The sequence below is a fragment of the Schistocerca cancellata genome, chromosome 2, assembly GCF_023864275.1.
Source record: "Schistocerca cancellata isolate TAMUIC-IGC-003103 chromosome 2, iqSchCanc2.1, whole genome shotgun sequence".
Classification (NCBI taxonomy): domain Eukaryota; kingdom Metazoa; phylum Arthropoda; class Insecta; order Orthoptera; family Acrididae; genus Schistocerca; species Schistocerca cancellata.
The window spans coordinates 983,350,961-983,363,250 of NC_064627.1; positions in this window are offsets into that span (position 1 = coordinate 983,350,961).

Here is a 12,290-nt window from a genome sequence, read left to right on the forward strand (position 1 = left end):
GTAGAGCGGTAAAATCGCTTCAATCATTTGTAATAACCCTGTATAACGACAAAAAAGCGTCCTGCTAACCCTACCTTGCCGGGCACTTGCCAAGAAAAAATATGATAAGCATCAGTAAGTAGTCACATAAATATAATTGCATCATTGGTCATATAAAAATCAGAAAACGGCATTACAGTGTGATAAATCATAAAGTATGTTCATTCAATAAAGGGTTTAATATTGGAGACATGGTGATTGCCTTTACTTTTTCTGGTTCTGAGAGTTTCGACGTGTACTACATTGGGGTGAGGAATGCTGCGAATTCGATACGGACCTGCGTATAAAAGCTCAAATTTACAACATCTACTTTTTCCTCTGTTCGATAAATAGTGTGTACGTACTAATATCTTCTGTCCAATGTGAAAGTCACGGCGTGTACAAACCTGTTTTTGCTGTCTTCTCCGGCGCTCTGCGGCACGTTTGATGTTGTTCAGCGCAATGTCAATTATTTCATGGCGTCGTAGTCGACGAAATGTAGGAAGGGATACTAATTGTTTAATTTTGTTCGGTGGTTCAACATTTTTCAGTATAACAGTCGGAGATAGCTTTGTAGATTCATTTGGTATCGAGTTAATTACATCCTGGAATGACAGTATGTGTGTATCCCAATCAATATGTTCTTTATGGCAGTATATTCTACATAGTTTACCAATTCCTTTCATTAGTCGTTCACAAGGTTTCGAAGGAGCATGGTACCTGGATATATAGATCGGAGAAATGTTTCTAGCTCGTAGCATACGTGTCCATATAGCAGATCGAAACTGTGATCCATTGTCGGAAATTGCTTTCAATTCATGCTCTACATGAAATAAAAAGTGTTTTACAAATGCTTTCGAAACAGATTTAGCGGTAGCTTTGCGTAACGAAGTGAAGGTAACAAATTTAGAAGTAAGTTCAACAGCGACAAAGATGTAGCAATAACCTCTATTAGTTCTGGGAATCGGACCAAAAATATCTACAGCGGCCATATGTCTCAATTTAACAGGTACAATGGGATGTAATGGAGGAATATAGGAAGTCGTATCTGACTTAGCTTTCTGGCAGATTTTACATGTCGCTAAAACTGGTCGAATACGTTTCTCCATGTTGGCAAAATAACAGTTCTGTCTCAGTATAAGAAAACATTTCCTGGCTCCATAATGTGCGTAACTTAAATGGGTATACCAAATTAATTTGTTAACAATTTCGTCAGGAATACATAATAACCAATTGTTGCTGTCAGGGTGACAGCGGCGAAACAGAATATTATTGCGTACAGTATAATGGTTTCTAGTGGTAACATTATTCCTATCTTGCCAAAGGTGTTTAATTTCTTTCCATACGTTGTCTTTACTCTGCTCTTGTGCTATGTCTCGTAATGACGACGAAATGAAATTTTCAAATGCAACTTGTTGAATATACATGACGCTAAAATTTGCTTTGCAGAAGTTGGTTGCGATGTATTGCTGATTGTTGCTGAGAGAACGGGATAGTGCGTCTGCTACAATATTTTGAGTACCGGGAATGTGAACAATTGTAAAATTAAATTGCTGTAAATAAAGTTTCCATCTGCTTAATCTGTCGTGTGTAACTTTTGCTGAAAGTAAATACTGTATAAAGCTCTATGATCTGTGTAAACGGTCGTATGTCTTCCATAAAGAAAATGCCGAAATCTCGTAAATGCCCATACAACACATAATATTTCAAGTTCTGTGACAGAATAATTGCGTTCAGCAGGTGACAGAATGCGACTTGCAAAAGCGATGTTTTTAATTACTGTAATACCGTCTTCTTCAATTTCCTGAAAAATGTGTACGCCTAAAGCGGTGTTAGAACTGTCGGTGGCAATGGAAAAATTTCTAGTAAGATCTGGATGTGATAAAAGTGGTGCATTCAACAAAGCTTGTTTCAGATTGACAAATTCAGACTATTGGATTTTATGTAAATGTGTGTCTCGGGTGTCGTCAAAACTAATAATATTCTCGTGAACATGATTCCCCGTGTCAAAAGTATTGCTTGCGTTGCTGGAAGATGCAACATGTACTGTATCTAGTCAAATTCTATCTGACGTGCTATTATTTGCGGGAGGATGCTGTGACATTTCGACTATTTGTACTGTTCTGTTATTTCTTCCTGACGTATTACGTTCGGGATGATATCTACTGTCTGGTTCATTCATGCTAATCTGTTGTTGCGGATGATTCTGTTGCTGGTAAGACCGACTGTTACGCTGAAAACTCTGCTCATTACTTCTACGTCTGTCATAATAGTCATTTCTATACGGTGCATTGCGATATGAGTTGAAATGGTGTGTTTTCTGTACGTAGTTATTTCTTTGTTGCTGTGCGTTTTTATTTGGTGGAGCCGACGCTATACGTGTAGGCGGCGAAACATTAAAGCTTGGTTGACCTTGCACATTACATTGTTGGTTAGGTATGCTAACCGGCAGGTTTTGTTGCTGTTGTGGGGAAAAACCTCTACTGTTACCAAAATTTGTTTCCAGTTGCTGATAATTTTGTACATACTGATGATTAAAATTTTGTCAGTTAAAAGTTCTGGTGGTTGTCATTTCTGGAGCGTCTAATGAAAACTGTCACTTTCAGTAAAACTCGTAATATCAGATTTCTTTACTCATTCCTAATCCTAGATAGATCGATAGTTGAAGAGCTGTTTTGATAGATATAAAGGATAGTAGAAGAGAAGGCAGCAGTGCAGAAAACTAAAGATGAAACAGCACTACTACGGCTCGGGGCCCTGTTCACGCTACGGCACATATTCATCGAAGCATAATGAATCCCCTGAGGGCAATTACGCGCTGCAAATAAATTTTAGTTTCTGCGTTACAGGCAATGCCGGTGAAAATTCAAAAGCAAGTTGTTGTATCCAATCCAATTCTAGTTTCTGCGTTACAGGCCAAGCTGATGAAAATACAAAAGCAAATTGTCGCATCCAGTCCAAAGCGTGAATCTGTGTTCTGTCATTTTTAAATACTTTAAATTTTCTTACGGATAAAAATTGCTTATAATCAACATTATCGTCTCTGAATGTGTGAACTGGTTCAGGATTGTATGATAATCTATTTGTCTGTGACTGTTCGGAATCTAAGTCTGACAAATGTTCGGAAAGTGGCGTATGCTGTGTTGTGTTAAAGGCTGAAATACTTTTCATCTCCGTCACCTCTTGCTGTAAGGATGAAAATTTTCTACGTAGTGTATTATTGGACGAACCTATCTCACTGATCGTCTGCTGTAAATTTTGGAATTCGGGTGTTTGATTAAGCGAAACTGGTGACGTATCGTCTGATTTGGTGTCATTATTACTTTCGATAACGTCAACACGACTGGCCAATTCATCATATTTTTCAGTCAGTGCTTTTACCTGATCATCGTTTTTAGTATCACAAGCATTAATTTGTTTTTGTATTTTACGTGTGGTTTCGTTCAATTTCTTAACATCTGCTTTAATGGCATCGGGATCCTGTATTAGTTCCAACTTTTCAAGTCTGTTGGTCATTGTCTGAAAGTCTAATGTGTGTGTGTCTGTTTTTGTTTTAAGATCGGAGATTTCATCATACAATTCGGTGTTCAACCGTTTGATAGTATTAATTTCGTCTGATACTGTAGCAATATTGTTGTCTACGTATGTTTTTGCTTTCGTAAACAATTTACGCTTATCTTCCTGTCTCTCTGCAGTAATTTTTTCGATGACTTGTTGCTTTACTTTATTCTGTACCTATATAAATTTACGGTAACGCGTTTCACTGTTTTGTAGGTCGTAATTAAAACGTTCGTCAATTTGGCTGTTCTGTTGGTCAAATTTCGCGTCTACTTTTGCATCCAGTGTGTGTGAAAGTTCTGCTGACATTAATTTAAACTCGTCGCGTAACTGTGTTGCGTTTTCAGAGCATTGTTTACCGACTGCACTAATTTCGTCTCTAAGTATTTTAGTTGTGGCTGCATGTGTATTACTTAATTCTTGTGCCACAGATCTAATTTCTTCACTACTGTTCCTAGCACAAGCCTTAATTTCCTTTCCACGTAATTGTTCTTTAGTATCATGACATTGCACGGCAACGGCTGTAATCTGTTCACAAAGTTGTTTGTTTGATTCATTAAGGTTGTCGTATTTTTCATTCAATTGTTTAAGATTTTCATTAAGTTGTTTGAAGTTGTTATCTTGCTTATCATTCGACTGTTTGAGACTTTCATTCAACTGTTTGTAATTGTTGTCTTGTTTTTCATTTAGTTGTTTGTTCGATTGATTAATTTGTAGCAATAATGCCATAAGTTCATCTCAGCCAATATTACCTACTTTATTCTAAGTGCTATTTGATGACGTATCTGTATTTGTCACGTTTTGTGTAACCATTTGACCATTATTTGATTCACGAAAAGGTTTGCTACTCGGATGAGCACTGTTGGCCACTACATCGGAATCAAATAAATCTGACATATTGTGAGTACATTGTTCTCCTTCGTTAGAAACAATTATCTGTTCGCTACGTGAATTTTGCAAATTAGGTGTGTCAAACTGGGCAGCGTTCATTGTAACGGAACGTGCCGCGTCATCAATTGTTACATTTACTGTGGACATAACTGAATGTGTTTGTTCACCATCTGTAATAAAATCATTACTAGTGATCGGCACGCACTGATTATCTGTAATTAGAGGATTATCACTATTACTCTGACTGTCGCTAGTATGATCGGTCAAAGTATTCGAGTCGGCTATTTCACTCATTGCACATCGCGATGTACTGTAAACAGTTTTTCGCGGCATTTTTCACAAATCAAAATAAGCACAAAAATGAAACAAAGACAAATCAAAAATGGAACAAACACAATTACAACAAAGAGCAATAATTTGCCGATGGTCTGTGAAAGAAAGAGTGACAAATTAGTAAATGCGTTGCGCCAGATGCAAACTACATTTAAGTGAATAAGAGCAGATATATGACTACTTCTGAGAGATTCACAAAGAAATCCGATCCTGGCCGGTTGTCGCCAAGTGTAACCTCCCCACAAAATAATAAAATGAATATTAATAGTATGAATATGATTCTAATTTTTGTGTAACCTCTGAACAAAATTAGTTCCCATTTATAACCTCTCTAGAGAAATTCATTCACATTTAACCTCCACACAAATTTCTTTTCTTATTTAATGTAAGCTCGAAACAGAAAAATTCTTAAACCTCGTAATAAAAAATAAATTCAGTAACCTGGTAAATTTTGGACGACAGCAGTGCTGCGTCATGGCCCTGTAAGATCATTCTGAATAAAAAAGCAAAAATTCTTACCTCAATAAAAACGGTGAATATATCTGCTCTTACCTAAAATTTTTCCGGCACAGCTCTGTGCAATGCTGGCCGATAGATTTGTCATTTATGAAAGGAAGCAACTGATTTTTCTTTTGCAACAATAGGAATGATCATGGATTGAAGAAATTAGTAAATTCTTTAAATTGAAATGAATGCTTGTTAGAAATTACTTTATATCACAAAGATTATTATTAGGACATTTTTTTAAAAAGATTTACATGGGAGTTCACATAACATTACTCGATATGCGCGAGGCTGCTTTTTACCTTATACAATAATACTCAGGCTCCGGCATCGCTGCACCGCGACCGGCCAGCTAACACGATACACTATTCCAGACCAGAGCAGACTGCAGACAAGCGCAGACTAGCGACATACTGCTACAGCTTCACAGAACGTACCCAGTCAACACTGCTCTCTGGTCAGCGATTCTCTTATACGTTGCATATCGCAGGCAGCGCATGACCAATACGTCGAAATTACATCTGCTCGGACCTCTTACAAGGTTTACTATTTTGCGATTGGTTATTGATGAAAAGCGCGGACTGACGCGGGAAAATATTGTTTTGCTATTGGCTGCTGAGTAAACTGACCAGTGGTAAAGCAATATTCTTCGCGTGCCTTTCTCTGCTGGTAGAGAAGACTAAGAGTATTCTAGAGAAGAGTGGGAGCCAGCCATGAAACAGTTCGGACGTGTGCAGTAGTAGTTACGATGGAAGTGATTAGTTGCCGGATCTAGCAGTGTTTCATACATCAAAAGCGTTGTAAAGTCACGGTATAATTATTCCGAAGAGTGTGTAGAAATTTCGGAATTCATAAGTGAATTTTGTGACGAGAAATCCGTATTTTTTGTAGCTATTACGTTGTCGGGAGATGCAACACCATGAACATGCTAACGTAAGTGAAAAGGATAGTGAGTGACTGTGTTAAGACTAGCACGGGCTTGGCAGTGATACTTGTTCACCTAAGTTTCAGAATATATTAATTAAGGACAAAATTTCCAACCTTTCATTACGTATGAAAACTTTCTCCCGTAACGTAGATTAGTGACTTTAATTGCAGCCAGGTTCACGTCGACGTACAGTAGGTTTCGCTCGGCTTCCCTACTGATGATCTGCTGAGACAATGTTCACAGGTAGGTGCAGGTTCGTCGTAAATGGACGGAAGGATCCGCGCCGCCGTATCTGGAAATAGATTACAAGACTGTCTAATTCCCTTCTCAGCCACTGCTTCCCTTTCATTCCCGTCGACTCTCATAACTGCCATGTGATTTCTGTACAAGTTATACATAGCATTTCGCTCCCTGTATTTCACCCCTACTACCTTCAGAATTTTAAACAGCGTCTTTCAGTCAACATTGTCAACCCTTGTTCCAAATTCACAAATTTTAGATGTAAGTTCAACCTTCCTTAAAATATCTTTTAAGATCAGGTTCTACCAGTTTTTCCATTCTTCTGTAAGTAATTCGTGTCAATATTTTATACCCATGACTTATTAAACTGATACTTCGGTAACATACACACCTGTCAGCACTTGTTTCCTTCGGAATTGGAATTTTTACATTGTTGAAATCTGAGGGTATTTATTCTGTCTCATACACCTTGAACACCAGATGGAATATTTTGTCATTGCTGGCGCTCCCAAGGATATCAGGTATTCTGTATGAATATTGTCTACTCCAGATGCCTTGTTTCGACTTAGGTCTTCCGGTGCTCCGTAAAATTCTTCTCGGGTATCATATCTCCTATCTAATCTTCATCTACGTCCTTTTCTCTTTCTATAATATTGCCTTCAAGGTCATTTCTTTTGCACAGCCACTCTGTATATTCATTGCGTCTTTCAGCTTTCTCTTCTTTGCTCAGTACTGGTTTCCTATCTGACCTCTTGTAAGCTAAAGAACCTAAAATTATGTCTAATAAGAAATACTCTCCTTTTCACGAAACGGCTGCTAATTGTTCCTGCTTATAATATAGACAAACAGTTTGAAATTATCATTTGCTATCCATATAATTGAAGCTACAGATATTTAAATTCAATTGCTATTTACCTACGTTGTTTACTGCGAAATGAACTGCACTGGTGTAGCGAATTCTAAATTCATGACAGGTATGTTACTGGTGTACGAGTGTCATTGCTCTACTGAGTTCCACTGTAATTCACTGCGCTCAGGAGTCTCATTGTTTATATTTGTTTTATAAATGCGTGTGTGAATGAAATATGAAACTACTGACAATAATGCAACTGAGTGTATTTTTTCATTATTTCGAAGTATTCTCGACTATTTCCAAGTCTTATGTATGAAATAATTTGAGAAGATTAAATTAAATCAGAATTCTAGAGAGTATTATTATGAGTTACAGTCCTACAGCGGGGTAATTTAGAATGTTGCCACTCTGTAATCTTGAGCATGATATAAATTAATGAGGTTGACTGTCAAGTTCAGTTGAAACTGACCAGCGTACACATTCTTCTACTATACAGTACCGTTAGGTCCATTCTTAATTGGAATTTTGCTGGTGTAGTGAAGAATACTGAGAAAGTCTCTCTGAGTTCACAAGAGGAAATTCCTTATAACTCATGTTCAGGATGGGTTTAGAAAAGGTTAGTGAACTGATGGCTAGTTCCAAAATTAGAAGTGCTGTTTGTCGACTCTGATTTGCCAGTGATTTTGTAATTTTGGGAATTCCTTGTTACATATTTTTTTGAAAATGTCTTCTAGGTTATACTGTACACCAGGACATAGTTTTATTGAGCCCCAACAAGCAAATTACAGAAACTTGGCTGTCTGTTCACAGGACCCTCTCCTTGAAACTACGTTCTGGGAAACTATTCATTTTGATGAGCTTATAAAGGGACCCAAAAGCATAACGTGTTATGTAACATGTAGCTACTACGTGTTACTAGTGAACTGTAGCACCAAAGTGTATGTATAATCGTGTAAGCCCCGCGGTATACTAGTCATGAATGGTGCAATCCAAAGAACTTATAGTGTGATCTCAGAGGTTGTCGTGTGTAATAGTCGAGGGCAGAACGAGACTTAACTACAGTTAATCATCTAAGTAAATGATTAATTGCAGTAAATGCATTATAATGTTACATAATCTCAGTTCAGTTATAAATACATTCAGACTGTATGCCCCAGCATGCAATCCACTCAAACGTTCCAACATAACCTAAGGTTACAGTTGGGTGAGAGGTTGAGCTTCTTAGCCACATGAGGATAGTGGGAGATGACTGTCGACTACGAACTACCAAGATTTGGTGTAGACGCCTAATCTGAACCTGGGGGAAGACAGGCGACGTGCGGTGCGAAAGTGGCGTACAGTTATACTACAATTCATTTGTCACTAAACTAATTTACAGAATATGCGCTATGTTTTGGGTCTTTCTTCTTGGCCTGCATGTTAGAGAAAATGATAAGAGTTAAGCGCTGGAGAATAGCAGATGTCACGATATTAACGAAGCATTGGTACTCAACTAGGTATTCACATCTCCACCAGCACATATTAAATGTATTGCATGGCAGATGGGAAAACTACCACATTACTCTTTTTCAAATGTACTTGGTGGCTCGTGTAGATGCAAATGCTGACTTTTATCAATGTTTGACGGGACGTAATCCGTAGCAGAAAATGAGTCATAAAAACCAGAAGAACGAAGCAACACACCTGCGGCTGCGAACTGGTATACCTGATCACATCCTGTTTCACTGTCTCCATGATGGAAAATGAGAGGTAATACCTGCAAGGAGTTGTGGTCGGCGATACGTTCTGTATTTACATGAAATGTGCCTACGATAAGTCAGTTTCCTCATATAATGACAAAAGACAGCAAGCTGACCACTGAATAACGTATTCTCTTTGCTGGAGAATAACGCTTTTCGTGGAATGAAGAGAAAGTTTCGCTTGCAACTAGGAATTACAAGACTGTAGAAAAATAGTCAAGCTGACCGTCACCTGAAGCCAAGAGATTTTAACGTGCTGTTAACAGGTTACTTCACAGAAGAAGGAGACACAACAATAGTAAAGATGCCCAACTCATCTCATTACTGCCAGTAGGGGAGAGTGTTGTACTACAGGATAGTGTAACCAGGAACACATTGTGTTTTTGGTCGACACTTCAATGTAGTGACTGATTTTCGGACCACGTAAAGCAATATGAACTACAGACTTTCAAAACAGTTTTTCCCACTTTTTGCAGTTTTCGTTGTTGTTAGACATGAGACTGTGTTTTACGCAGTATTTGTAAATATTTCGTATTCTAAATATATCAGTGCTGTATGATATATTAAAGCTACTATGAATACATAGTTAATTCGTCAGTTACTGATTCTTATGGTGAGTTGAACGTTATTCTTGAAACAATGTGTATATAGACGTGGGTAGTTAAGCCATACTCCTTCAGTTTTGCATCATCTTGTATCTTCAAACCGATGAATCTCTTTTACCTCCAAACATTAAATGATATGAGTTCCTTTAAATTTGTAATCATTTTACGTGTCTTGTAAATGACAGTTTGTGTTATTTCCCAATAGTTTCCATTTCCAAATATATTTAACTTGTTATTTGTTTTTATAATACTTCTGCCTAATTTTATTTCATTTCCTGATTAATGACTTATAATAAAATAATAATGTAACAGATAGACGATTAAACACAGTATTGAGGAGATTTTCTTGTTTGCAACTTATTTAATTTAATATTTATTCATAAGTACATCGTAATCATGTTGTACTTTGGAACAATATTTCACAAGGGGAAAAACCATAATTTTCGGGAGTAATTTTTGTAATTTCATTAAAAGATTGCGCCACACATACAGTGAACGCCATCATATAACAATGGAATATGAAAATATACTGAACTATAACACAGCTGCCTAGAGAGGAAGTATGAAAAGTGTGTCAAGGTACAGCAAATATTTAGTATAGAAACCTACTCAATAGCAAACAATGTGAACTTCAAAAGCGATTGTCGACACAACAATCTATATTTATTACCATGTACAGTGTACTGCAATCAGTGAATCAGAAATTACTACCACTGCGAATATTTTGTGGCATGGGTAAGGCTATTGATTGTATAGATCATGATATCTTTTTCCAGTAGTTAAAACATGGTGGGACAGTAGACGCAGTAGGTTCATTGTTTTTATCTTATATGAATGACAGAAACAAAGTGTTTAAGTTCCATGCTATCCATATAACAACAGGTACACAGAACCTGAAGCAATCAGACATGGTGTACGATAAGACTGTATTTTTGAGCGTCTGTTGTTTCTTATATACCTAAAAGAACCTCCACGATGAGTTTTAGAAGCTTCAAATTTGGTTCTTTCCGCAGATCACAGAAGTATATGAATCAAAAGTGGTACTAAACTCATTAGTGAAAAAGGTGGATAGTGAAATATTCAGAAACTAGAGATGGCTGAAAGGGGCTGGATTATTATTAAATTCTGACAAAACTCTACACAGAACTCTAAAAGTTGTGAAGATAGGATTCTCAAACAATAAAATACAAGCAATAGAAAAGCCGTTTTGGGACTAAAAATAGATCACCTTTTGGGAAAACTTATTGCCAGGAATTAACGATGCACTTTAGTTCAGTTACATTTGCAAATTGTGTGGTTGCTGCTTTAGGCGATTTAAAAATAAATAATATGCAACACTCTCACTTACGTTAAATGGCTATGCCAGAGACAGTCGATCAAATAATTATCAATCTAAAGTTGCGTAACATTAGTCATTGTCGGCCGATGTAAGACTTTGTGATGGTTTAGGAAATTTGAATAGAAGTAAAACAGGATTACGTGAAAGGGGTGAATCATCTCTTACTCCCGTCCTGCTAGAAAACGAACAATGTTTCTCTACTTGAGAAGCTGCAGTAGAACCAGGGGCACTTCTAGTTTCAGGATAACAGAGCTATTAACTGCAAAGTACTTTGTGAGTCAAAATTTCAAATGCATGGTAGTCTGAAACGATCGTAAGAGTGTTGCAGGGGAGGTTGAGCTGAGAAATAATTGTTAAGAAACAATTCGATACCTTGCGCCGTTTCCAAGTTTTTTTACTATTGAAGTTAGTCAATGTAGTCGTCGCACGCGCTGATTCAAGTAACCTGCAAGGGACAGTGTCGCCAAACTATTGTTTCGTTTGGTTTTCTAAAGCTGAACAAACTTAGCATTTACTCACCTAGCCTAAATTTGTCACTTCCGAAAAAATTTCTAAAACTGAACAAACTTGGCATTTGCTCAACTAGCCTAAATTTGTCACTTCCGAAAAAAAGCAAATTTTAACTGATAGTGAGGATTTGAACTAGTGGAAACTCAAAGGCCCACATATGTCTGCGCAGTAAGGCATTATAGGGTGTGAAAGTGCTTGAATTTGCGCGAGAAACAACCTGATTGGCTGACTTAAATGCTAAATAAATGCTAAATAACTCGGAAATGGTGTAATGGGTTCAAATGGTTCAAATGGCTCTGAGCACTATGGGACTCAACATCTTAGGTCATAAGTCCCCTAGAACTGAGAACTACTTAAACCTAACTAACATAAGGACATCACACACACCCATGCCCGAGGCAGGATTCGAACCTGCGACCGTAGCAGTCCCGCGGTTCCGGACTGCAGTGCCAGAACCGCTAGACCACCGCGGCCGGCAAGTGGTGTAATGAATCGAATTTTTTCTTAACAGTTATTTCTCAGCACAACGTCCCGCGCAACAGCCTTAAAACCTTTTCAGAGTTTTACTCAAACCTTGTATTACTAATTCCTTCATACGAAACACTGCCAAGTACGTGCTAGTCTCAAGTTACTGTTTCGACACTCGCACGCAATCACAATTATTCACAATAGCCAGCTTTTGGTGTTGAACCAAACCTGTTATCGAAACGTTTATGAACGGATATTCTGTGTTTTTGAACGCTCGGTCTGTTTTATCCAAATCAGTCTCTTC